The sequence below is a fragment of the Oncorhynchus keta genome, chromosome 34, assembly GCF_023373465.1.
Source record: "Oncorhynchus keta strain PuntledgeMale-10-30-2019 chromosome 34, Oket_V2, whole genome shotgun sequence".
Lineage (NCBI taxonomy): Eukaryota > Metazoa > Chordata > Actinopteri > Salmoniformes > Salmonidae > Oncorhynchus > Oncorhynchus keta.
The window spans coordinates 81,725,978-81,753,963 of record NC_068454.1 but is presented as its reverse complement, the minus strand read 5'-3'; the positions used below and the strand labels follow the sequence as shown (position 1 = coordinate 81,753,963).

The 27,986-nt window shown below is 46.7% G+C and overlaps 2 protein-coding genes and 1 long non-coding RNA gene across 4 annotated transcripts in view; 1 reads left to right on the top strand and 2 right to left on the bottom strand.

Annotated features, from left to right (window-relative positions):
* rad54b (RAD54 homolog B) overlaps window positions 1-19,525 on the bottom strand; it is a 67,110-nt gene extending 47,585 nt beyond the window's left edge. Inside the window, exons 1-2 of one of the 2 annotated variants that reach the window (XM_052495579.1) lie at window positions 19,498-19,525; window positions 17,631-17,826 (exon numbers count right to left, since the gene is read on the bottom strand). The gene's annotated coding sequence lies outside the window, so the exon portion shown is untranslated. The remainder of the gene's footprint in view (window positions 1-17,630; window positions 17,827-19,497) is intronic. The other variant, XM_052495578.1, reaches the window with a different exon arrangement.
* Window positions 1-27,986, bottom strand: part of virma (vir like m6A methyltransferase associated) — a 71,984-nt gene that overhangs the window by 21,451 nt on the left and 22,547 nt on the right.
* LOC127915371 (uncharacterized) lies at window positions 24,319-24,836 on the top strand. Its single transcript, XR_008091150.1, has 3 exons — window positions 24,319-24,419; window positions 24,607-24,727; window positions 24,809-24,836. It is a non-coding gene; the product is annotated as an uncharacterized LOC127915371 (long non-coding RNA).

The following is a 27,986-nucleotide window of genomic DNA, read 5'->3' as shown; positions in this document are numbered from 1 at the left end:
TATATATATATTACCCGGGGCTGATCCGTCCATACTGCAGCTGCAGTGTAGCAGGTCGTGAGTGAGACAGGGTGTGTCCGTCAGGCTGAAAGAGATCTCGCAGCTCATTGGAGGAGAAGCTGGTGTGCTCCGCCCCTTTCCCCAAGTCCACCACTGTCCCAGAAAGCCCCTGTTTGGACACCTGCCTCTGGAAGATACGCTCCTCTATGGTACCTGCAGTGAGCAGGCGGTGATGTGAACAGTCTTCTTCTGTCCGTCTCTCCACACTCGTGACATTGCCTGGAGGGGACAGACACACACACCTCAGCCAAACTATCACATCAGGAGAAAGGCCTCTTCCTCCTCCTCACTCAAGAGCATAGCAGGTACTGACTGACCAGTAACGTGTACATGTGTGTTTCAGATGTGAACGAAACATACACTACTGCTGGTGAGTGAGTGTGTGTACCTGTATATCGTTGGCAGGGTTCCAGCGATGTTTTATAGGACCAGGTGGGAGGCCCCGATCAGGTTAAGCCCCACCCTCCGGCTTTAGAACTCAGAGGAAGAGGAAGTGGGGCGGAGTGAGGGCTGTTGAAGTTGTCCACCAATCGCTGCCTCTGGATGGTGGGGGTGTTGCCGTCCAGGCGACAGTAGGTGTAGCCCAGGTGGACACACAGGTCCTGGATTAGGTCTAACGCCTGAGTGTAGCTGGACACCAACACCACCCTGTACACACACACATATTCACACACACAGGATCAAGATGGTCAAGATCATCTCACGGTTATGTGCCAGAGTATGAGTGTCAAACTATAGAATTAGAATACTAGACTGGACATGAACCTTCTTATGATGGTCTAAAGATCAGCCATGTTGGTCAGGAGTTCTGTGATAAGATATTGTTGTATAAAGTAATGCATTTTAAGCCAGCCAGTTTTAGAGGAATGATTATAGAAATGTTTCTAATTAACTGCCAACATTCCATTGAAACAACACAGTCAATCAGTTGACATGATGGGACTGAGACCAGTTGTAAATGCAACATATAACAGCTCTCCAAGAAAAAATGTTGACATTTATGGTCTGTTCACATATATTTCAAAGGCTATTTATACAGAAAATGTGTATAAAATCCATATAAATTGTATTTATAATTATATGACAATATTTTAGGTTGACAATTGACAAATCTATTACACAATTTCTGATATCACATGCTTTGCTTTTTATTTTCCTTATAAGAAACATCTGATCCTGCCTCTATGGTCATTAATTCCACTAGACAGGTTTGATTTCTCCCTGGCCAATATGGCTGCCATTTTCACTCCATTCTGGAACTTTGAGGGTTTATGACAGCCCATCTAGTTATTTAATAGGATCCTATGGTGTCAACAAAACCAATGCCAGTGTGCCTGGATCCCTGGACACACTTCATACTAACACGCACACACAGACACACCACACCTGTCAGTAGGGCTGAGGTGGTGAATAGTGGTCAGTAGGTCAGACAGGACCAGTAGTTTCCCTGAGTCAGCTGCACTGAAGCCCCCAGAAGAGTAAGACTCTGAAAGACACCTTCTAGCCCTTCATACAGAGAACCCTCTGCTGAGCTGCCATCAGAATGCTCCTGGAACACACATACAATCATCATCATCATCATTGTTGTCATCATCATCGTGTCTTTGTGTGTCATACCTGTACAGTGGAGTAGAGCAGTCCTGGTGGTTGCAGAGCTTTTTCTAGGGCGGTGAGGCGAGGTGTGTGTGAGTCTGTGTCAACCCCTGTAGACAGGCTCGGATGACACGGTGCGAGAGGAGAGTCTGGCACAGCCCCGCTGCAAGGGGGAGGGGCTACAGAACACTGTCCAATCAAGACGAGGTGGCAGGTAGCGGTTGATGATCTCTTGGGTCCGCCTCAGAATAAACAGACCAGTCAGACGAGAGAGCTCAGCTGCTCGCTCCTCCCCAAAACGCTCTCCTCCTACAGGGAGAGATATAGAGAAGGAATGAAGGGAGAGAAAGAGATGGGGACAGTACCTCAGTGTAGGAGGGCTGTTGTGAGCGTACAATAGAGAGATAGTGTAGAGGTATAGAGACAGAGATAGAGATGCAGACAGTACCTCAGTGTAGGAGGGCTGTTGTGAGCGTACAATAGAGAGATAGTGTAGAGGTATAGAGACAGAGAGTAGTAGATGGGTACATGTACCTCAGTGCAGGAGGGCTGTTGTGAGCGTACAATAGAGAGATAGTGTAGAGGTATAGAGACAGAGATAGAGATGCAGACAGTATCTCAGTGCAGGAGGGCTGTTGTGAGCGTACAATAGAGAGATAGTGTAGAGGTATAGAGACAGAGATAGAGATGCAGACAGTACCTCAGTGCAGGAGGGCTGTTGTGAGCGTACAATAGAGAGATAGTGTAGAGGTATAGAGACAGAGATAGAGATGCAGACAGTATCTCAGTGCAGGAGGGCTGTTGTGAGCATACAATAGAGAGATAGTGTAGAGGTATAGAGACAGAGAGTGTAGATGGGTAATGTACCTCAGTGCAGATGGGCTGTCGGGAGCGGAGGATTGGCTCCTCGTACACATTCCTGTAGGTAGCAGACGACCCCAGAATTCCCGGGTTCACAAACTCTATGATGGAATAGAACTCTTGCAGGTCATTCTGGACAGGAGTACCTACAGCACAGCAAACACAATAGATGAGAAAAGACTAGGAGAAAGGAAAAGGTCAATAAAACAGAGGGCTGTGCGTGTACCTGTCAGAATAACTCTGCGTGTACAGCTGAGACCGCTGAGGGCAGAGGATGTCTTGATGCTGCTGTTCTTCAACCTGTGACCCTCATCACAGATCACCAGCCCAAACTCCAGCTTCTGTACCTACACAACACACACACAACATTATAATGTCCCATGCGTGTATCATCCATCGTACTCCTAATCTGTGTCATTTAGGAGTTGAGTTGTAACAGTGGTACTTCCCACCCCTGTTAGATAAGCTGCTGTGAACCAACTCACCACTTCCAGAGAGCGAAGCAGCATCTCATAGCTGATCACTAATACACTGTGGAGAGGAGACGCTGCAAACAGCTCCACCCTGTGGTCCTAATGACCAACACAACACGGAACACACACACACACACACACACACACACACACACACACACACACACACACACACACACACACACACACACACATCACCATATAGATCAGAAACAGCACTACAGGGAAACACACTCCCCCTCTTCCTCCTCCTCCAAACACACCCCTACCTGGTTAACAGTGTAGACGCTGACCAAACACACCCCTACCTGGTTAACAGTGTAGACGCTGACCAAACACACCCCTACCTGGTTAACAGTGTAGATGCTGATCAAACACACCCCTACCTGGTTAACAGTGTAGACGCTGACCAAACACACCCCTACCTGGTTAACAGTGTAGACGCTGATCAAACACACCCCTACCTGGTTAACAGTGTAGACGCTGACCAAACACACCCCTACCTGGTTAACAGTGTAGACGCTGACCAAACAAACCCCTACCTGGTTAACAGTGTAAACGCTGACCAAACACACCCCTACCTGGTTAACAGTGTAGACGCTGATCAAACACACCCCTACCTGGTTAACAGTGTAGACGCTGATCAAACACACCCCTACCTGGTTAACAGTGTAGACGCTGACCAAACACACCCCTACCTGGTCAACAGTGTAGACGCTGACCAAACACACCCCTACCTGGTTAACAGTGTAGACGCTGACCAAACACACCCCTACCTGGTTAACAGTGTAGACGCTGATCAAACACACCCCTACCTGGTTAACAGTGTAGACGCTGATCAAACACACCCCTACCTGGTTAACAGTGTAGATGCTGATCAAACACACCCCTACCTGGTTAACAGTGTAGACGCTGATCAAACACACCCCTACCTGGTTAACAGTGTAGATGCTGATCAAACACACCCCTACCTGGTTAACAGTGTAGACGCTGATCAAACACACCCCTACCTGGTTAACAGTGTAGACGCTGACCAAACACACCCCTACCTGGTTAACAGTGTAGACGCTGATCAAACACACCCCTACCTGGTTAACAGTGTAGACGCTGATCAAACACACCCCTACCTGGTTAACAGTGTAGACGCTGATCAAACACACCCCTACCTGGTTAACAGTGTAGACGCTGATCAAACACACCCCTACCTGGTTAACAGTGTAGACGCTGACCAAACAAACCCCTACCTGGTTAACAGTGTAGACGCTGATCAAACACACCCCTACCTGGTTAACAGTGTAGACGCTGACCAAACAAACCCCTACCTGGTTAACAGTGTAGACGCTGATCAAACACACCCCTACCTGGTTAACAGTGTAGACGCTGATCAAACACACCCCTACCTGGTTAACAGTGTAGGACGTTGATCCTCTAACGGCCAAGCCACTTCTAAACTCCGCCCAGTTCTGCACCAGGTTGCCAGGGGCAACCACCAGCACAAGTTAGCAACCGGCTTCCCGCCAAGGGCCCTGCTTAGCAGCGTCCATGTCAAAGCCACGCTCTGAGGTCTTACCCAGACCCATCTCATCTGCCAGGATAGCACGTACCTACATGTAGCCCTGACACACACACACCCACACACACACACACATAATTCATCAAAGTAAATAAATAGCAGCCCCAGTACAGAGCCTTGTGGAACACAACATTACATTTTGGAGTGATCAGAGGATTCATCATGAGCAGACACACATCTCCTATTACCTCATCCCCATGACACACTCGAGGGAACAGAGGCCGTCTCGCTGGTGGGGTCGGAGGTGAGCCGGGTCAAGTAGGGTCAACCACCACGTCCACCAGTGGGAGGCCTGCCTTGTTATACCCCACTGGTGATTGGTTGAGGGTCAGGGCATAACAATGGCTCTACACACACCATTAGAGGGAGATGATAAGTATGGTGTGTGTTTGAAGTGTGTAGAATGTGTAACTTCATGTGTGTGTGTGATGAAGAGAGTGTACTGTATGTCTGTGTATTTACCTGGTGCTAGAGTCATGGCGTACTTACAGGCCCCTCCTCCTGAGGCTTGGCCCACTCCCTATCAGTCTCTCCGCCCAATAATGGATGGCAGAAGGGTTTGGAAGCTGGGCGTCGTGAGGGGGAGGAGCTGATATCTTGGCTCCTCCTTCTCCACATGGACGTCAAGGAAACAGCGGCCCTTATTGTAGTCCAGCTCTGATATGAGTCCCATCACCTCCACCTGTTTTAGCTCCTATCATCAAGGTCTCTCCTTCACCCAGCGATGCCAGCTCTGGATACCTATAGCCACTACCTACACACACAATCTGAATCACTCTCGATGCACTTGGAAAATAACCTCTCAGGGCCGCTCTCCTGGCCACAGAGTAGCCCCAAGTTCTGGACTAAACCACTTTCAAATCAGAAATGTCCATTGAGCATGATTTTTAGTCAAGGACTATGTTTAATCTGTGTTTGGGGAAACCCTAACATGTTCACACACTCACCCTTGCCGATGTCCTTGCCCTCCATGTCTTTAAGCGTGGCGGTGCGCCTCGTGTCACCAGGACAGCGTCTCCCTGCCAGCGTTTGTGTTTCCTCCCACTGGCCTTACACCACATCACACTGAAGTACCGCGGCCCGTCAGAACCAGCACCGCTACCAGATCCTGCCCCGACCCCAACTGGACTACAGCCTCCTGCCGGACTCTTATGAGGAACATCTGAAACGCAAAAACATCAACACTAATAATCAGTGCATTAACACACACATTACTGCTCACACAAACAGCAGCCTGCAAACTCTAAATATACTGGAACAAACACCAGTGGAGACAAGGAGCTCAACTCTTTTTCAGTACAAGATACTGATTGGTCTTTACATAAGCTAAAGCAGGTATTAAAGCGTGAATTCTATTTTAAATGTGTGTAGTTCTGTCCTTTAATGTTCAGTATTATGTCATGTTTCATGTTGTGTGTGGACACCAGGATGAGTATCTGCTGTTTCAGCAGTAGCTAATGGGGCTCCTAATAAAAAATACTACACCCTGAACCAAGGCTTTGAATTGCTTTTTAAAATACATTTGTTTTCAATTCTGTTATTGACAGCAGCAACATACAATTTAGGAAAGTGTGAATTGCGTGTGTACACAAATGTCAAAATTATGATTCACTAAGGTTTTAAGCAAGATCTGCTGAGTGGCAGTTCACATGTTCACCAGCAGAGGCTGCTACTTCACTGAGGCCTCCACTCTACTTGCAGCCTGGACTTTCCTACAGTGCCATGCCCAGGATGAGACATCAGCCCTGGGCGCAAGAGGCTGTCCAAGCCATTTCACTATATTTATCTCTAGAGGTCTCCTTGCCTTACAGAGAAACATTTAATCCAGTTTCTTCTAAAAAAATTACCATATTAGGACTGTATAGTCACTGTAGTTGTTAAGCATCACTGCATCTGTGCTTTACCTCACTTCTTCACTAGTGTAACAGTTACCAGCAGACAGGGTCTGAATTAAACATTCACTCTTACAGGTAGCAGGCTTACAGTAAGATGACTTCATATTGAGTCCAGACCGAAGGGAAAGGTGAGGGAGAGATATGTGGGGGTGAGGGGGCTAAAGAAGAGGGGAAGAGAGAGGGATAGAGAAGGGGAGGTTGGAGAAGGGAAGAGAGAGGGATAGAGAAGGGGAGGTTGAGAAGGGAAGAGAGGGATAGAGAAGGGGAGGTTGGAGAAGGGAAGAGAGAGGATAGAGAAGGGAGGTTGGAGAAGGGAAGAGAGAGGATAGAGAAGGGGAGGTTGAGAAGGGAAGAGAGAGGGATAGAGAAGGGGAGGTTGGAGAAGGGAAGAGAGGATAGAGAAGGGGAGGTTGGAGAAGGGAAGAGAGAGGATAGAGAAGGGGAGGTTGGAGAAGGGAAGAGAGGGATAGAGAAGGGGAGGTTGGAGAAGGGAAGAGAGAGGGATAGAGAAGGGAGGTTGGAGAAGGGAAGAGAGGAGGGATAGAGAAGGGGAGGTTGGAGAAGGAAGAGAGGGATAGAGAAGGGGAGGTTGGAGAAGGGAAGAGAGAGGGATAGAGAAGGGAGGTTGGAGAAGGGAAGAGGAAGATGATAAAGCACAAACCAAACTAGAAAAACTATTTTAATAGAAAACATTGAAACCACAGATCTGAACAACAAACACTGAACATCACACCACTGTAACAGCAACACCCCCTTCTAAACCCCTACTCATCACCTATCATCTTCCTCCTAATGGGATGGTAAAGCAACACAGGGTTTTGAACCAAATGAAACCAGTCAAAATAGTACCCGTTAGTACCCGAAACCAGTGACAGTAGCGCCTCTCGTCTGACAAAAGCAGAGATCTGTATTGTTTTTAGCTCCAGAGTCATAACTCAACCGTAGTCACCACACACTGTCCCACATGCAAACACACTGTTTAAATCCTCACTCAAAACACACACTTCCTTATGCAAATACACTGTTCAAAAGGCCCAGTGCAGTCAAAAACTAGATTTCCCTGTGTTTTATATACAGTACCAGTCAAAAGTTTGGACACAAATACTCATTCAATGGTTTTTCTTCATTTTTACTATTTTCTAGATTGTAGAATAATAGCGAAGACATCCAAACTATGAAATGTAGACATGTAGTAAACAAACAAAGTGTTAAATCAAAATATATTTTAGATTCTTAAAACATAGCCACCTTTTGCCTTGACAGGTTCGCACACACTTGGCATTCTCTCAACCAGCTTCATGAGGTAGTCACCTGGAAAGCATTTCCATTAACAGGTGTGCCTTGTTAAACCATTTCTTTCCTTCTTATTGCGTTTGAGCCAATCAGTTGTGTTGTGACAAGGTAGTGGTATACAGAAGATAGCCCTATTTGGTAAAAGACCAAGTCCCATATTATGGCAAGAAACAGCTCAAATAAGCAAAGAGAAACGACAGTCCATCATTACTTTAAGACATGAAGATTAGTCAATAGGGGAACATTAAGAACTTTGAAAGTTTCTTCAAGTGGAGTCGCAAACCATCAAGCACTATGATGAAACTGGCTCTCATGAGGACCACCACAGGAAATGAAGACCCAGAGTTACCTCTGCAGATGATAAGTTCATTAGAGTTACCAGCCTCAGAAATTGCAGCCCAAATAAATGCTTCAGAGTTCAAGTAACAGACATCTCGAATATCAACTGTTCAGAGGAGACTGCTTGAATCAGGCCTTTCATGGTCTAATTTCTGCAAAGAAACCACTACTAAAGGACACCAATAAAGAAGATTCTTTGCCCAAAAAGTAACACGGGGAAATGGACATTAGATCGAGGGAAATTGTCCTTTGCTCTGATGAGTCCACTGAGATTTTTGGTTCCAACCGCCATGTCTTTGTGAGACGTAGAGTAGGTGAATGGATGATCTCCGCATGTGTGGTTTCCACCGTGAAGCATGGAGGAGGAGGTGTGATAGTGTCATGAGCAAAGCACCATCTGTGATTAATTTAGAATTCAAGGCACACTTAACCAGCATAGTTACCACAGCATTCTGCAGCGTACGCCATCCCATCTGGTTTGCGCTAGTGGGACGATCATTAGTATTTCAACAGGACAATGACCTGAAACACACTTCCAGGCTGTGTATGGGCTATTTGACCAAGGAGAGATGGTGCAGCATCAGCTGACCTGGGCTTCCACAATTCACTGACCTCAACCACTGAGATGGTTTGGGATGAGTTGGACTTCAGAGTGGAGGAAAAGAGTCAACAAGTAGTCAGCATTTGTGGGAACTTCTTCAAGACTGTAAGAAAAAGCATTCCTCATGAAGCTGGTTGAGATAATGCCAGAGTGTGCAAAGCTGTCATCAAGACAAAAGGGTGGCCACGTCAAGAACACTTTTTAGTGCAATGTGTGTTTGTTGAAAAAATTAAATATGTGTTTTTCATAGTTTTGATGTCTTCACTACTATTCTACAATGTAGAAAATAGTACAATTCCATTAGTAGATGTGTCCAAACTTTTGACTGGTCCTGTATATTCCACACTATGAGATTGGAATACCGTGAAATGGTGAAAACTATGATAGTGCCTTTTTAGCATAGAGATGTTAGAAAGATTGTTGAAATTTCAGCCTGTTTTGGTGGGATGGAGTTTTGGCTTGGTGACACTACCATAAATGTGTTAATAGACCAATAAGAAAGAGAGCTGAAACCGTTCCAGCCAATAATAGTTTGTTATCAGTTTTCCCTCCCCACTCAGACCACTCGCAGACAATCCTAGCAAAATTCTTACTTGAGAATTTAACTTTGCAAAAAAATCTATTTTTGTCTCTTTTTGAGCATTTTAATAGAAAACAATCACAGTAATGTAATTCATTTTTACCCAGAAATTATTTGAGATTGAGAAGGCTGCATTGGACCTTTAATCCTCCTTCAAACTCACTGCCCTCATCACACAAAACATGATTTCAGGCCAAACCCCTTCCACACGCTAAACACAGACATAGAAACAGTTCAGGCATCCTCCTGATTCCATATGCTCCAGTCCAGTCAGGCCATGGGTGTTAGTTATAGGGCAGTGGTAGTCCATGTCTCAGCCTGGCTGCAGTTTCTCTACTTTGATTTTTTGCTCTCAGGAGCTCCTCCTCCAGTTCCTGCTTCCTCTTAGCCCCTCCCTCTTCTCCTCCCGGGTATACGCCCATCTTTCTGTGATTGGTCATGATCTGCTCGTGCTCCTCCTTGGCCAGCTGAAGGGGACGGAGCCTGTCAGGGCACAGCGGGGGTAGTGGTCATGAGGGTAAAGGTCACGTTGCAGTGGAACGGGTGAGGTGGAGAGGGGGCAGGACGACAGAGATGGGCAGGGAGAGAGGGAGCCGTCATAACCATGGACACTGCCCCAAGTCTCATCTTCCTCCTCCGCCCCCTCTCCTAGCACCACCCCCACACGGGTGGAGGATGGTCAGGTCTGGGCGGAGGCTTCACGTCCACGTCCTGGTCTAGCCTGACCACATCCTGGTCCAGCCTGACCACATCCCGGTCCAGCCTGACCACATCCTGGTCCAGGTGGTGGGTGACGGGGTTTGATGGGTAGTCTGGGAGGGGAGGCTGCTGCCAGGTTGCTCCATGGGAGAGTCATGTTATACATCACCCCAGAGAGAATATGGGAATAGAATACAGCTTTATTACTGTCTCATTCTACATCACCCTGCAGATTAACAGTAGAATACAGCTTTATTACTGTCTCATTATACATCACCCTACAGAGACAATATGGAATAGAATAAAGCTTTATTACTGTCTCATTATACATCACCCTACAGAGACAATATGGAATAGAATACAGCTTTATTACTACAGCCATACATGCATAAAGTGGCACTAGGTTGGGGTATTGAGAGTATTCAATCAATCAAATGGATTATAAAGCCCTTTTACATCAGCCGATGTCACAAAGTGCTGTACAGAAACCCAGCCTAAAACCCAAACAACAAGAAATGCAGGTGTAGAAGACCAGCTGTGTAGAAACACAACCGGCTCCTCGGGATGGCTCAACGTTCTTCTTAAAACCCTTTTCATGACCATCTCATACTTTGCTAAAGAATGCATTCTCCTACTGTGGGCTAACCTTCCCACGTTTCAAATGTGAATTGACCAGATTGTTGACTTTCTGCCTCTTGAAAAGCAGGTTTGATAGACTCATCTCCACAACTCAAATATATTTTGAACTGGACAGAGTGAAGGGTGATAGGTGTAAACGTGTGAGGTGCTGTTAACGCGACGTGTGAGGTGCTGTAAGCGTGACGTGTGAGTGCTGTAAACGTGACGTGTGAGGTGCTGTAAGCGTGACGTGTGAGGTGCTGTAAACGTGACGTGTGAGGTGCTGTAAACGTGGCGTGTGAGGTGCTGTAAACGTGACGTGTGAGGTGCTGTAAACGCGACGTGAGGTGCTGTAAAACGCGACATGTGAGGGTGCTGTAAACGCGACGTGTGAGGTGCTGTAAACGCGACGTGTGAGTGCTGTAAACGCGATGTGAGGTGCTGTAAACGTGACGTGTGAGGTGCTGTAAACGCGACGTGTGAGGTGCTGTAAACGTGACGTGTGAGGTGCTGTAACCGTGACGTGTGAGGTGCTGTAAACGCGACGTGTGAGGTGCTGTAAACGCGACGTGTGAGGTGCTGTAAACGCGGCGTGTGAGGTGCTGTAACGCACGTGTGAGGTGCTGTAAACGCGACGTGTGAGGTGCTGTAAATGTGGACGTGAGGTGCTGTAAATGTGACGTGTGAGGTGCTGTAAACTCACATTTTATTTGTTGTCTTAGTTAAACTGGAACTATCATATAATAATAAATTATACACTGAGTATACAAAACATTAAGAACAAATGCTCTTTCCATGACAGACTAACCAGGTGAGATGAAAACTATGTATACCTTATTGATGTCATTTTTAAAATCTGTCTGAAATCAGTGTAGATGAAAAGGAGGAGAAAGGTTAAAGGGGATTTTAAGCCTTGAGACAATTGAGAATGTGTGCCATTCAGAGGGATGAATGGGCAAGACATAAAATGTAAGAACCTTTAAACAGGGTATGGTAGTAGGTGCCAGGTGCACCTGTACGTGTCAAGAACTGCAATGCTGCTGGGTTTTTCACATTCAACAGTTTCCCCGTGTGTATCAATAATGGTCCAGCACCCAAAGACATCCAGTCAACCAGACACAACTATGGTCCATAATCCCTGTGAACACCTTGTAGAGCCCATGCCCTGACGAATTGAGGTTGTTCTGAGGTCAAGAGTGTGAGCATGAGAATGTAATAATGTGCATGTGTAAACTGATTGAGGTTAGCTCTGTGTTCAGTTCTGCAGAGCAACCCCTCCTAATAGAGTTCTACAGAGCAGCCCCTCCCCTATAATTACTAGTAGAGCTCCACAGAGCAGCCCCTCCCCTCGTTACTAGTAGAGCTCTACATAGCATCCCCTCCCCTCTCTAGTAGAACAGCTCCTCCCTCTCCTCTAGTTACAAGTAGAGCAGCCCCTCCCCTCTAATTACTAGTAGAGCTCTGCAGAAACCCCTCCCCCTCTAGTTACTAGTAGAGCTCTACAGATCAGCCCCTCCCTTCTCTAGTAGAGTGCAAACCCTCCCCCTCTAATTACTAGTATAGCAGCCCCTCACCTCTCTGAGCTGTACAGAAACAGCCTGTGTGTGTGTGTGTGTGTGTGTGTGTGTGTGTGTGTGTGTGTGTGTGTGTGTGTGTGTGTGTGTGTGTCTCACCTGTGCATCGTCGCTGGGTCTTTATCATGGTGAATAGCTCCGTGACGGAAAAGGTGAGGTATCATCTCCATCACTCTCCTGGTTGGTTCAGATATACTTCCTCTGTACTCTGGCTGGGCGTGTCTCCCCGTTGCATCACTTCCTGTTTGGCCGACTCCTTCAGCCTCTTGTAGAGGGTGCGTAGGCCCTGGGCAGTGCGGGGGGCCTGTCCCCAGGGCGTTGTACTGATCAGACACTGTGTCCCAGCACTTGTTCTTGTCCACGATGACAGCGTGCTTGTTGGTGTGCTCCTCCAGGATGAGAATGTGTGGGCGGACCAGCTTCAGCAGGTCCAGTTTCTCAGACAGGGTGAAGTTGGAGGAGCGAGCCTTACCCACCATACTGGACGACATGTAGACGGAGCCAGACGCCATCTTAGAACATAGCCCAGGGAACCAGACTGGACCGAGCCAGGCCTAGACACCAGCACTAACTCAACACAATATCTTGTTTCTTTTTCCTCTCCTTCTTTTGAGATTTGGTCTGGTTCTCTACCTCCCTTTTCTTTCTGTTGTGATGAGGCTCAGGCTAATACTGGTTTAACTCTCACTCACTCTCTTCCTTGTCCCTCTTCTTTCTCCCCCGTCATGGATTCTCAATCAAACAGTCTGTCTAACGCATGTACTCTCTCATCCGAGGTCTTCTCTGCTCTGTGTTACACAACACACACGGGCAACAATAAGAATCAGGCTTAACTAGGCCAGCCTCGTTTAGGCCCCGCCTACCGCGGAGGGCTTTGGGTGAATTCCTCCCAGCTTAGGCTGACGCAGGCTAAAGCCGCTTAAACCCAGCCCGACCTACTTACAGCCCGGTCTCTCTAAACCTCAAACCAGCGCTCGTTCTACCTGCTATACACCAAATACTAACATACGGGGAGTGTGTGTGCTTACATGGGGAAATACCGATGAAATTGTAAAGATGCATTTTCTTTATTCTTATTTCCGTTTAACTAGAAAAAGAGGAAACGGCGCTGGTTTAACCGGAGCGGTGTGCGCGCAGCGAGTCCGTGCGAATGCGCGATTATTATTTTTTTACACAAAGGAAAATCAGAGCTGCTTCTCAAAGAGAAATATACGAATCATCCGCCGACGGGAACATCAGAATGAGGGGAAAACTAGTGAAAAAGCTAAAGAGAGGAAATGCGGAGAAAGGGAGGACAGACAGAGGCACTAGTTGCTCTGAGAGGAGGGGGATAGAGCGCGTGTGCTCACTGATCCCAGGCACAGCTCTAATCTGCCTCGCGCTGCCGCTGCACTACCCACGCTCATTTGCATAATGCTGGACCTGCTGTCATTAAAACATAGGCTTGTTACAGTTGGCTAGGCTTCATTCAGTGTGTGTTTGTTTCCCTGAAGCCCAAGCCAGAGCATCAAATAAATCCCTGCCAGTCCTAAATGGATAGACTAAATGTCCCTCACCTTAGAAAGGCCATTTCAGTTTGCTGCATTTCCTTTCTAAAGCAGCATATACATGATCTTGGTTTCAAGGAAAAAAATTCTAACCACAAATAGGTGTTAAGTGGCATAAAATATTCTGGCACACGTGAGGGTTTGCAAATAAAAAATAATTTAATTTGTAGTCATAACTAAAATACACCAACGGGAGTATCGGCTAAGGCCTAAATCAGACTGACAAAAATTAACAGCTTTTAAGTGAGCCTGTGGGTCTGAGAGCTGGCGCTCCAATACCGTTTGCCAGACAGTAGCAGAGTAAACAGTCTATGGTTAGGTGGCTGGAGTCTTTGGCAATTTTTCAGGCCTTCCTCTGATATAGGGTCCTGGATGGTAGGGGAGCATGGCCCCAGTGATGCACTGGGTTGCCGCACCAACCTCTGTAGTGCTTTGTGGTTAAGTTGCAGAGGGAGGGGTTCAGTCCAAGGTTTCAGTCCCAGGGTCCCTAGCTTGGTGAGGAGCTTGGAGGGGACTACGGTGTTGAACACTGAGCTGTAGTCTATGAACAGCATTGTCAGTTATTTCCCCTCCAGGTGGAAGAGGGCAGTGTGAAGTGCAAGATTGCATCATCTGTGGATCTGTTGGGATGGTATGTGAATTGGAGTGGGTGTAGGGGTGTCTGTGATGATGGTGTTGATGTGTGTCATGACCAGCCTTGGACTTCATAATACAGATGTGAGTGCCACAAGACTACAGTCATTTAGGCAGGTTACCTTGGAGATCTCAGAAACAGGGACAATGGTGGTCAGCTTGAAACATGTTGACATTCCAGTCTGGGACAAGGAGAGATTGAACATTTCTGTTAAGACACTTGCCAGCTGGTCAGCGCATGCTTTGATGAACACGCTCTGGTATTCCGGCCTTGTGATTGTGAACCTGTTTAAACATTTTACTCACATCGGCTACGGAGAGCGAGATCTCAGTCATCTGGAAAAACAGGGGGCTTTCACGGAAGGCATGGAGCTCGTTTGGGATTCTGCATCAACTAGGCAACTCATGGCTGTTTCCCTAGGTAATGTGTTATCGGGTGCAAGCCCTGCCAAATATGACGAGCGTCGGGAGCCGATGCAATAGGATTCCACCGTCCTCCTATATTGTCCTTTGCATGTTTGATGTCTTGTCGGAGGTCGTAGCATCTTTCCTATCTTTTACATCAAGGACCACATTGGAAATAACCCAAAGGTTAAATCTAGACTTGGTTTCCTCTATCGTAATCACTCATCTTTCACCCAGCTGCCAAACTAACCCTGATTCAGATGACCATCTTACTCATGCTAGACTACAGAGATGTCATTTATAGATCGGCAGGTAAAGGTACTCTCGAGCAGCTGATGTTCTTTACCAGTCGGCCAACAATGCTCCTTATAGGACACATCCCGGCACTTTGTAAACTGGCAGTCTCCTGTATATCCAGTGCAAGGCCCACTGGTTGATGCTTATTTATAAAACCCTCTTAGCCCTCACTTGCCCCATCTGAGATACCTACAGCAACCCTACCGAGTGGTGCAGCGATCTAAGGTACTGCATCTCAGTGCTAGGGCGTCACTACAGAGCCTGGTTCGATCCCAGGCTGTATCACAACTGGCCGTGGTCAAGAATCCCATAGGGCGGCGCACAAATTGGTCCAGTGTCGTCCGGGTTAGGGGAGGTTTGTCCGGGGTAAGCCATCATTGTAAAATATGAATTTGTTCTTAACTGACTAGTTAAATAAAGGTAAATAAAACAATAGAAATAACACTCGTTCTGCCAGTCACATTCTGATAACGGTCCCCAAAGCACGCACATCCCTGGGTCACTGCTCTTTTCAGTTCGCTGCAGCTAGCGACTGGAACAAGCTGCAAAACACACTCAAACTGGAAAGTTTAGCCCTTTTTTGCCTCTTGCTAAGCCGCCATTGTAAATAAGTATACAGTGCCTTCAGAAAGTATTCAGACCCCTTGACTCTTTCCACATTTTGTTATGTTAGCCTTAATTTAAAATGGATTAAATCACTTTTTTCTCCTCATCAATCTCCACACAATACCCCATAATGACAAAGCAAAAACAGGTTTTTAGAATATTACAATTATTACATTTACATAAGTATTCAGACCCTTTACTCAGTACTTTGTTGAAGCACCTTTGGCAGCGATTACAGCCTCAAGTCTTCTTGGGTATGGCGCTACAAGCTTGGCACACCTGTATTTTTTTCTCTGCAGATCCTCTCAAGCTCTGTCAGGTTAGATGGGGAACGTTGCTGCACAGTTATTTTCAAGTCTCTCCAGAGATGTTTGATCAGTTTCAAGTCCGGGCTCTGGCTGGGCCACTCAAGGACATTCAGAGACTTGTCCCAAAGTCACTGATGCATTGTCTTGGCTTTGTGCTTAGGGTCGTTGTCCTGTTGGAAGGTGAACCTTCACCCCAGTCTGGCGTCCTGAGAGCTCTGGAGCAGGTTTTCAACAAGGACCTCTGTACTTTGCTCCGTTCACCTTTGCCTCGATCCTGACTAGTCTCCCAGTCCCTGCCGTTGAAAAACATCCCACAGCATGATGCTGCCACCATAATGCTTCACTGGAGATGGTGCCAGGTATCTTCCAGACGTGACACTTGGCATTCAGGCCAATGAGTTACATTTTGGTTTCATCAGATCAGAGAATCTTGTTTCTCATGGTCTGAGAATCTCTAGTTGCCTTTTTGGCAAACTTCAAACAGGCTGTCATGTGCCTTTTACTGAGGAGTGGCTTCCGTCTGGCCACTCTACCATAGATAACTGATTGGTGGAGTGCTGCAGAGATGGTTGTCCTTCTGGAAGGTTCTCCCATCTCCACAGAAGAACTCTGGAGCTCTATCAGAGTGACCATCGGGTTCTTGGTCCCCTCCTGACCAAAAAGCCCTTCTTCCCCAATTGCTCAGTTTGGCCGAGTGGCCAGCTCTCGGAAGGAGTCCAAACTTCTTCCATTTAAGAATGATGGAGGCCACTGTGTACTTGGGACCTTCGATGCTCCCAGAAATGTTTTGGTACCCTTTCTCTAGAACTGTGCCTCGACACAATCCTGTCTCGGAGCTCTACGGACAATTCCTTTGACTGTGGGACCTTACATAGACAGGTGTGTGCCTTTCTAAATCATGTTCAAACAACTGAATTTACCACAGGTGGACTCCAAGTTGTAGAAACATCTCAAGGATGCTCAATGGAAACAGGATGCACCTGAGCTCAATTTCAAATCTCATAGCAAAGGTATGAATACTTATGTAAATAAGGTATCGGTTTTAAATTTTGTATAAATTTTTAAAATTTTGAAAAACCTGTTTTCGGTTTGTCATTATGGGGTGTGTGTGTAGATTGCTGATTTGTTTTTATTTAATCCATTTTAGAATAAGGCTGTAACGTAACAAAGTGCGGAAAAAGTCAAGGAGTCTGAATACTTTCTGAAGGCACTGTATGTTCTTAATTGACTTGCCTGCTTAAATAAAAAATATCCCTATTTTAATAGGAAAAATACAGTTCCTACCCGTGCCTCACCATTTTGGGTCTTAAACTCAATCGTTAACCTATACAAAATCCCAGCATCTTTCAAACAATGTTTCAGAACATCAGCAGTGAAATGGAAACAATATATGCTACATAGTTAATATACTGCATTTCTTATGGCACAAAAATGTTCCTGACTATTCTTACCATCATCGTTGGTTTGTAGTAACTTTGTTGCTTTATAAATCTGTGATTTTCATCACCAGAATTTCTGCTTTTGACATGGAGAGTAAATCCAAAGCTTACCAGAAGTACTGCTCCACATTTAAATGCATTAGATCTACACCAGGAATACCTGGTTTCAATGGCAACCATTTACTGTGCCACCACCACAACCCACCCCACCTCCCATCCTCCCATGTCTGACTCACCAGCTGGGTCTCCAGTGTTCTCCTCTGTAAAGGAAGGGTCTTCAGGCTCTAGCTCGTTCTTCTTACTGTCTGCTGCACCTAGCACCCTGGCTAGAGCTCTGGACAGGCCTGGGGCTTGGGGGCTGCTCTTAGCCAGGTTGAAGGCCTTCACAGGCAGGGCAAGGGGCAGTGCAGGGGCTGAGAGGCTCCTCTGGACCTGCAAGGAAGGAGAACTGTTAGATAGGTCTGAGAATGTCCACATGTCGCAATATGAGTGAAACCCTTTACACAGTCTTGGATGAAGTCAAATCAATTCAAATGTTATTTGTCATATGCTTCGTAAACAACAGGTCTAGATGAACAGTGAAATGCTTACTTACTTCACATCAGAGAAATAATAGAAAAAAATCATAATAAAATAATAGATACACAATGAGTATCGAGAAGTTGACAAAAAAATAATTTTGTTAACCAACACCCCTGACTAGCTCTGACTTTGCTGATAGCTACTTTCAGGAAAAATGTACTTACTATGACTGAGATGTGTGGTTGTTCCACCTACCTATCTTAAGATGGATGCACTAACTAAGTAGCTCTGGATAAGAGTGTCTGCTAAATGACTACAATGTAAATGTAAACCATTGAATTGTTTTTTAAACAAACTATTTAGCAGTCTTATGGCTTGGGGCTAGAAGCTGTACAGGGTCCTGTTGGTGCATTGGTAGTGCTTGCCGTACGGTAGCAGAGAGACAGCCGATGTTCTGGGTGGCTGGAGTCTGAACATTTTTCAGGCCTTCCTCTGACACCGGCTGGCATAGAGATCCTTGATGGCAGGGAGCTTGGCCCCAGAGATGTACTGGGTCGTATGCACTACCCTCTGTATGTAGTGCCATGCGGTTGGATGCCAAGCATTTGCCATACCAAGTGGTGATGCAGCCCCTCCACTACAGCCCTGTCGATATGAATGTGGGTGTGCTCGGCCCTCCGTTTCCTGTTGTCTACCATCAGCTCCTTTGTATTGCTGACATTGAGGGAGAGGTTGTTGACTCTGACCTCCTCCCTATAGGATGTCTCATTGTTGTCGTTGATCAGGCCTACCGTTATGTCATTGGCAAACTTAATGGTGTTGAGTCGTGCGCACCCACACAGTCGTGGGTGAACAGGAAGTACAGAAGTGGACTAAGCACGCACCCCTGAGGGGCCCCCATATTGAGGGTGAGCATGGAGGATGTTGTTGCCTACCCTCACCATCTGGGAGCAACCTGACAGGAAGTCCAGGATCCAGTTGCCAAGGGAGATGTTCAGTCCCAGGGTCTTTACCTTAGTGATGAGCATGCATGTTGTTAAACGCTGAGATTTAGTCAATGAACAGCCTTCTCACATAGGTGTTCCTTTTGTCCAAGTGGGTAAGGGCAGTGTGGAGTGCAATACAGATTGTGTCATCTGTGGATCTGTTGGCGAGGTATGCGAACTGGAGTGGATCCAGGGTGTCTGGGATGATGGTATTGATGTGAGCCATGTGAGCATTTCATGACTACAGATGCTACATGGCAATAGTCATTTAGATAGGTCACCTTGGTGTTCTTGGGCACAGGGTCTATGATGGTCTGCTTGAAACATGTAGGTATTACAGACTGGGTCAGGAAGAGGTTGAAAATGTCAGTTTAGACACTTCCCAGCTGGTCAGTGCATGCACGGAGCAGCGCGTCCTGGTAATCTGTCTGGCCCTGCGGCCTTGTGAATGTTCATTTGTTAAAGGTCTTACTCACATCGGCTAGAGAGAGAAGTAGCTCAATATGACTCCTATGCTTAGTTGCTTAATTACTACAATAGTAATAGGGGTCACATTTGTGGCTAAGGATGAAAGTGAAGTGGACCGTGTGTTCACCTTGTAGAGCACGTTCCCCGGGGAGAGTTTAGGGCCAGAGGCTCCGGTTCAAGCAGAGTACCCACAGGGGCATCAGGAGGACCAGCCAGGGAGGCTCCAGGAGGACGAACCGGGGCTTCTTCGCCATGTTACCAAAGACCTGGCTGGGGCCCCTGAGCAACGCATCCTGTCTGAGTGAGGGGGTGTTTGTAATTTTTGATTTAATCATTTCACATTTATAAGAGGGCTTATGGGTAGCCAACCCTGAGCCCCCTGGAGAACAAGTACTAGTGGTCCTGGGTATGGAGCTTTTGTTCCCTACTGTAACACCTTATTCAGCTAGCTAACTAGCTAATCAATGTTCTAGTAAGCAGCTGATTAGTAAAAGGCAGCTAGTTAAATAACAGAATTACACAACAGCTATATATTACTTCCATTCAGTGTACATGGCCCTTGAATAGTTATTTCAGATCAATGAGATGTATGGGTTTATACCAATGATGAGTTTATACACGTCATTGTTGGTTCAGATAGACACATTACGTTAACTGTTGGCTTACGTTAGTGTAGCTAGTTAGCCCAAATTAGTTGAGCTACCTTGAACACTTCAACATTTTCATCTCATCGTCTATAACAACCAACTAGCTTGTGACAATATGTTGGAAAGATAACATAAGGCATAAATGTGTGTTTCATACATACTTGTTTAGTCAAGCAAGCCTCTGCTTTACAGTTAGTTACAAGAAAACAATGATACACAACTCTTCAGAGACGAATTCTCCCGCTAAAGTGGCGTAAACTGCTATTGGCTACGTGTTACGTAGAGGGGCGGAGTCTAGTGTTATTGAGTGCACTCGTTTTCTACTCCCGCGCCCCCAAACGATGGCGTTTGCTCTCGTTCGGTCGTTTTGCGACAAGAAACACGATCTGCCACTGTCAGCCGGTGTCGTGCCGGTAGAGGTAAAACGAGTGTACATTTAGATATCTAAATAATCTGATTTTCGCCAGATGAGTCCAAGGTTAACTTCACCGATTTACGATAATAGCCTGCCTGCCCTACAGTAGGCCATTCAGACTCATTTATGAAACTGATCGATATTGATTGCATGGATATTTGTGTTATAAAATGTCACGTCAATTTGAAGGAGTTTGCGGAATTAAATGATGATTCCGAATGAGATGTCATCTGTCATGGACTGAGCGCGGGTGGTAAGTAAACAACTCTAGAGAATAAAAGTCTAATAAATGGTCAAATAAATTCCATCCTGACAAGCATTTCTGCTAAATCACACACATTGCAAAAAGCAGGTACTGGTCAGAAGGTTGCTTGCATGCAGAATTAATATTCAACATCGCAGAATACAGAAGTTTTACTGAAATGCATAAACTGCTATTGAGTTACAGTAGAGTTTATATTTTCCATATTATCATAATGCATGATATTAAAAATGCATATTGAAAGCACATAGTCGATGGCCATGGTATAAGTAGTGGGCTGTAGTAGGCTAGAGATCTAGGCTTTATATCCTATGGTGTTGCTGACACGTGGTGGCGATGTCATCATCATAACTATGATATCTCTTTGTTTATTGTTTATTTGGTTGACATCTCCCTCTCTCATCTCTCTCTCTCAATTCAATTTAAATTCAATTTAAGGGCTTTATTGGCATGGGACCAATATGCTTACATTGCCAAAGCAAGTGAAATAGATAATAAACAAAAGTGAAATAAACAATAAAAAAATAACAGTAAACATTACTGTTCCAAAATAATTCAAAATAAAAAAATAATGAAGACATTTCAAATGTCATATAATGTAATATACAGTGTTGTAATGATGTGAAAATAGTTAAAGTATAAAAGGAAAATAAATAAACATAAATACAGGTTGTATTTACAATGATGTTTGTTCTTCACTGGTTGCCCTTTTCTTGTGGACGCTTTTCTTGTGGCAACAGGTCACTCGTCACAAGTCTTGATGCTTTGATTGCACACTGTGGTATTTCACCCAATAGATATAGGAGTTTATCAAAATTTGATTTGTTTTCGAATTCTTTGTGAGTCTTTGTAATCTGAGGAAATATGTGTCTCTAATATCTCTCACTCACTCACTCACTCACTCACTCACTCACTCACTCACTCACTCTTTCGGGTTGCTTTTTGATTTCTGATGTGGGGTAAGAGTGCAGTGGGGATGTTGTCATGGAGTCTGTAATCCAATCAGAGAAGATGGGAGCGTAATCCATTATAATCCCACATCAAAGAGACAGAGAGGGAAAGGGATGAGGGAGAAAACATGTTTGTAGATACACATCTTCCTGTTTGAATGGAACTGCCTTTAATGTGCTTGTTGCTTCATCAGGACCCCCTGTAAGAACATAATGATTCATCCCAAGGGATGTATCCTGACAAAATGTATGAATAAAACAAATAGATAAATCAGAATTACTTACAGTAGGCCTAGTCTTCCTTTCATCACTTGCTCTTAACGTGTGTGTGTGTGTGTGTGTGTGTGTGTGTGTGTGTGTGTAACTCTGTCTGTCTGCGGTCTCGTCCAGCAGCTGGCTGCATGGGCAGAGGATCCCTGTTGCTATGGAGACCTAGGGGTAAACTACAGAGACAGGAGAGAGAAGAAGAGGAGGAGAGGTCCAAGAGGAAGAAAGGACTGAGGGAAGAGAAGGAGAGTCATAGAGTCTCAGGTAAGGGTCAGTGTATTCTGTAAAATAGAATGCCAGTAGAATGGAGAGTCATAGGGGCTCAAAACGGAGAAACCAGGAACATTGAGGAGGAAGTTAACACTGCTGTATGCTGCTGTATGGGTGTCTGGCTGTTTTGCTCTGCATGGATCTGTGTGTCTGTGTGTGCTGTAGGATGGGTTATGACCTGGAGAGGTTTGTGGGGTACGTGAACGAGGGGCTTCTGTGCTGTGTGTGTCGGGATGTGTTGGAGCGCCCCTCCAGGCCCCTTGTGAACATGCCTACTGCGACGCCTGCATCAGCTCCTGGCTCATACACCACCACTCCTGCCCTGAGGACAGACTTCCACTGGACATCAGCACTCTGAGACCACTGCACAGGTACACACGCTCACACAGAAACACCCACGCAGACACATACACGCTCACACAGAAACACTCACACAGAAACACCCACGCAGACACATACACACAGAAACATACACACAGAAACATACACACACTATAATATGGTTATTCTAACAACCACTGTCTGGTCTGGTCTGTGTTAGGTACATGCGTAATGACCTGTCTAGGCTCAGATCCGTTGTGTTAACTCTGGCCAGGGCTGTGATGCCGTCTGCTGCCTGGAGACACTTCACACACACGAGGACCAGTGTCCATTCACCTTCATATCCTGCTCCTCCACAGGTACTACAGCTCTGTGTGTATTACAGTCAGTGGAGGCTGCTGAGGGGAGGACGGCTCATAATAATGCCTGGAATGGATTCAATGGAATGGTAACAAACATGTGGTTTCCATGTGGTTGATACCATTTCATTGACTCCATTCCATCCTCGCCTCAGCAGCCTCCACTGATTACAGTGTATTACAATACAGAGAGTGTGTGTATGTAAGTGTATTAGAGAAATGTATAGTATACTACATGGAAGTGTGTTTAGTTTAGACGGAGCATAAATTATATACCACCTGTGTGAGGGGAGCAGGTGGTAGACCAGTTGTCATGGTGACATCATACGGAGCCCAGCTGGGATGAACAATGACCTTAGCTCCAGGTAGCAGTTGCTCTACAGATCTAGGATCATCTTACCTTAACCAAATCCCAACCTTTACGATTATGGGTGAAATGAAAATAAAAGACCCTAGATCTGTATTGGGGAGACATCCAACTACTCAGGAAGGGATCCCACCTACATTTTTAATGTGAAACATCCCCCAGAGGATGAGCGCCAATGCAACATATGGGGGGGTATTGGGTGAACTCTCACGTGTCTGTGACCTGTTGTTGGCAGGTGAAGACTACATATGTTACCAGTGCGGTAGGTATCAGGGTGTTTGCATTTGTGTGGTATTGGATTGTGTTTCATTCATTTGCATGATTGAAAACATAAGTTCTTATCCTTCAATCTTCCTTTGAACTTTTGCTACTGCCTCTCTGAGGGGTGGAGTGCTTGAGTGCCATGCAGTGCAGTGGAGTGGGGTAGAGGAAGGTGGAGGAAGGCGGGGGGTAGAGGAAGGCTGAGCAGGGTAGAGGAAGGTGGAGCGGGGTAGAGGAAGGTGGAGCGGGGTAGAGGAAGGTGGAGCGGGGTAGAGGAAGGCGGAGCGGGGGTAGAGGAAGGCGGAGCGGGGTAGGGAAGGCGGAGCGGGGTAGAGGAAGGCGGAGCGGGGGGTAGAGGAAGGCGGAGTGGGGTAGAGGAAGGCGGAGTGGGGTAGAGGAAGGCGGAGCGGGGTAGAGGAAGGCGGAGCGGGGGTAGAGGAAGGCGGGTGGGGTAGAGGAAGGCGGAGCGGGGTAGAGGAAGGCGGAGCGGGGTAGAGAAGGCGGAGCGGGGTAGAGGAAGGCGGGAGTGGGGTAGAGGAAGGCGGAGTGGGGTAGAGGAAGGCGGAGCGGGGGTAGAGGAAGGCGGAGCGGGGTAGAGGAAGGCGGAGAGGGGTAGAGGAAGGCGGAGTGGGGTAGAGGAAGGGGTTGGGGTGAGAAAGACAGTGTGAGACTTTCAGTAGGTCTCAAGTGTTGCTCTCTAACTTAGTCTTTCTGTTACTTTCTGTATCCCTCTCCTTAACTCCTCTTTCCTCTCTCCACCTCCCCAGGTTGTCCGGTGCAGGTGGAGAGGAGGGGTCTAGAGTCTCACCTGTTAGAGTGTGAGTTCACTTGCAGGGCGTGTCCTAGCTGCTGTGGCCACACCCTCCTCTCTGTAGACCAATCACAGCACAACTGTGTTGCGGAGCTACGAACAGAATTGGAGCTGCTCAGGTTTGTGTGTTTGAGGTGATGGATTGAGATATATTAGGATGTTATATCTGTGTCGTTCTTAACAAATCCTTGACAAAGCTGTGCCAATATTTACAATATTTTAGAACCTCAAGGGCGATGTCATTGCTTTTATACATTGGATATTGTGATTCATTGTGACACATGCGTGTGTTTGTGTGTGTTGCAGGGCAGAGATGTTGGATAAGGTGGAGGAGGTGAGGCGTGAGATGGAGTCGAGGCTGGACTCTCAGAGGAGACACATGGTGCAGAAAGAGTCTCTGCTGAAGAGCGAGGTGGAGGACCTCAAGGTGACACACACATATAATATGTACTACCTATAGGAATGTGTGTGTGTGTGTGTTATGACACATCCTTGTGTGTGTTTGTAGGGCCAGGTGTCGAGGGTGATGTGTGATGTGCGGGCTCTCTTGGGGGCAGAGCGCCTGCGGGAGACAGGAGCTGGCAGAAGCGGATCTAGAGAAGAGGGAGCTACTGGAGATGCTCCGGAGCCTGCAGCCATGCAGGGCCAGCGGAACAGAGACGAGCCAATCAGAGGACTGCATCAAGAAGATGGGACAATTAGGAGCCAGCTTCAGTAGAACACCAACCAGGGGCTTGCTGAGGGCAGGGCCAACACAGGCTTCTACCCAATCACTACCCTCGGCTTTGCCTATTCCAGCCTTATACCCGCCTACCTCCCCACAGCCAGGGGAGGGGTCACGATGGCCCGCCCCCGCAGCCTTACCCTCGACTGCATCAAGAGCAGAGAGGTCACCGTCATCTGAGGGCCATTCTAATGTTACTGGGTTATGTTCAGTAGGCACAAATGAGAAAATGCTTTAACTTCCTCAATTCCTTCTTCATTTAACAGTCTCAAAACATTTTTATCTGGTGTGGCATCCCCTGAACGCACCCTTGATGATTGGCAGATACCTGTGACATTTCTTCAACTCAGAGAAAACCAGCCTGCTGAGATCCTAAATAAAGTCTGCTGAAACACCTCTGATCTCTGGTCCTCTTAAGGTACAATAGTCTTACTCCATCTACTCTAATGTAATTATATACAGCTCATCATGCATTTCTTACATTGCATAAACCCCATGCATCGATCCGTCTGTCAATCCATCCAACCATCCATACTAACAGTGAGGAACACTAACACACTACTCCAGACAGCGCTCTCAATCACAGAACTTTATTGAGTCTGAACAACAATGTAAAAGAACTAAAACATAATACAACAAATTCCACACATCATCATCAATAGAATCCCAGAGGACACGTTTCCATGGAGATGATGAACTCATTATTCCTGATTGGTCCGTTAAGAGCCGTGACGGGCTGCAGTCATTGGCCAGGTTTGTTTACCTGGTGAAGGAGCGAACGTGTCGTCCCCTCCCTCCTCCGCTGCCTCCCCCACCGCTAAACTTCCCCCTGGGACCCCCTCCCCCTCCTCCTCCCTGACTCAGCCACGATAGGCCTGTACCCCCACGACCTCGAGGGGCGCGGTCCCGCGGAGCCAGGCGATATGCACCTGGAAGAGAGGGAGCGAGAAGAACAAGGGTGACCATCAGTAATTGTGCATGAAAGTATTATCTTATATTCATGTTGTTCTCTGAATATGTATGTGTGCTTATACAGTATGTACGTGTCCATACGAGTATGTGTGTACCTGCAGGCTGCTGGCGTGAGGGCAGGGGACCGCGTGTAAGTTGCTCTGCCCGCCTCTGGCATCACTGTATGTTCCTCTGTGGGTAACCGGTGGCAACGGACCACTCCATGACGTGCCACCTCGCCCACCCTCACGGCGGGCATTATAGTTACCTAGAAGGGAGGGGGATGGGAAGACATGTTAGTCAAAGTTTCTTTAAAAGACAACAGACCCACTTGTTAGTTTACAGCGATCTGTTTGTGTGTGTGTCAACATACCAGACAGCAGCACTCCTTTAGGCTGCGGTGGGGTGAAAAAGCGTGTCTGCTGGCTGTGGAAAGCAGCCCTGCCTCTGTTCCCAGTGAACAGGCCTCTGGTGGGGGGTTTGGGGAGCTCTTAGGGGGTCGCTTGGGGGCAACAGGCCCAGGGGAGTCCCCAACATCTTTAAACTCCGCCGCCACAAAGTCATCACGTGCATGCTGGGAGGCGCGAAGTGTTCTGTTTGCGCTGGCGGAAGATGTCGTTGGAGCGAAAGGGCTGTCCCCGAAGCCCCCTACCTCGACCGCGAGGAGCAGCCATCATGTGGGCTCTCTTAGCTGGCTCGATGTAGTCTGACTTACCACTGCAGAGAGGAAGAGGGAGCGACACAGGCATCTTTTTAACATGTGGGTCACATACAATCACATTATGTACCTGAAGATGATAAAAGTGTGTGTACCTGGTGATGAAGGTCTCGTGTTTGTGCTTGCCCAGCCTGAAGCCCTTGTTAGTTTTGGTATGACTGGGAGACAAAGGCTCAGACAGGAAGGAGCGTTCAGCTCTGACTTCAGGTCCAACTCTGGACAACACTCCTGGGCCAGGCCTAGCAGGTCCACCTTCACCTAGAGACAGAGAGGTTTACACACACACACACACACACACACACACACGCACACACGCACACGCACACGCACACGCACACACACACACACACACACAACACCCAGGTGTCTCACCATGTCTACTTCAGCCTCCATGTCGTCGGTGTGGAAGGGGAGAACCACAGAGCCTTCAGCTGCTCATCCAACACCTCTGACAACACAAACACCGTCCTGCAGGAGAGAACACAGACAGTCAGAACAGGACCCACACAGCTTCGGTCAAAACTGGGTCCATAGCATGTCAGTGGGTCATTCAAGACAAGCCAAATTCCCCAAACAGATTGAGTTCATACAGGCCATAATTTAAAAAACAGTTGATTAAAATTGAATTTTTTGTTAAAGGTGCACTATGCAGAAATCTCTCTGTCATTTCCTGGTCACTAGTTTTTACCCCCAAGCCATAAGACTCCTGTACAGCTAATCAAATGGTTACCCAGACTATTTGCATTGTGTGCCCCCCCAACCCCTCTTTTACGCTGCTGCTACTCTGTTTATCTTATATGCAGTCACTTTAACTATACATTCATGTACATCCTATCTTAATTGACCCGACCAACCAGTGCTCCCACACATTGGCTAACCGGGCTATCTGCATTGTGTCCCACCACCCACCAACCCCTCTTTTTACACTACTGCTACTCTGTTCATCATATATGCATAGTAACTTTAACAATACCTACATGTACATACTACCTCAATAAGCCTGGCTAACCGGTGTCTGTATATAGCCTCACTGCTGCAAATACTGTTACTTACCTACACACATACACACCTTTTTTTCCCACGACTATTGGTTAGAGCCTGTAAGTAAGCATTTAACTGTAAGGTCTACACCTGTTGTATTCGGCGCACATGATAAATAAACTTTGATTTGATATTGGACATATACCACACCCCCTCGGGCCTTATTGCTTAAGTGAAATATATCTTCCATGACTGTTTCTGCTGTTTGAAGCTGGTGTGCAAAACCAAAAGTAAAAGATGCAAAAATTAAAT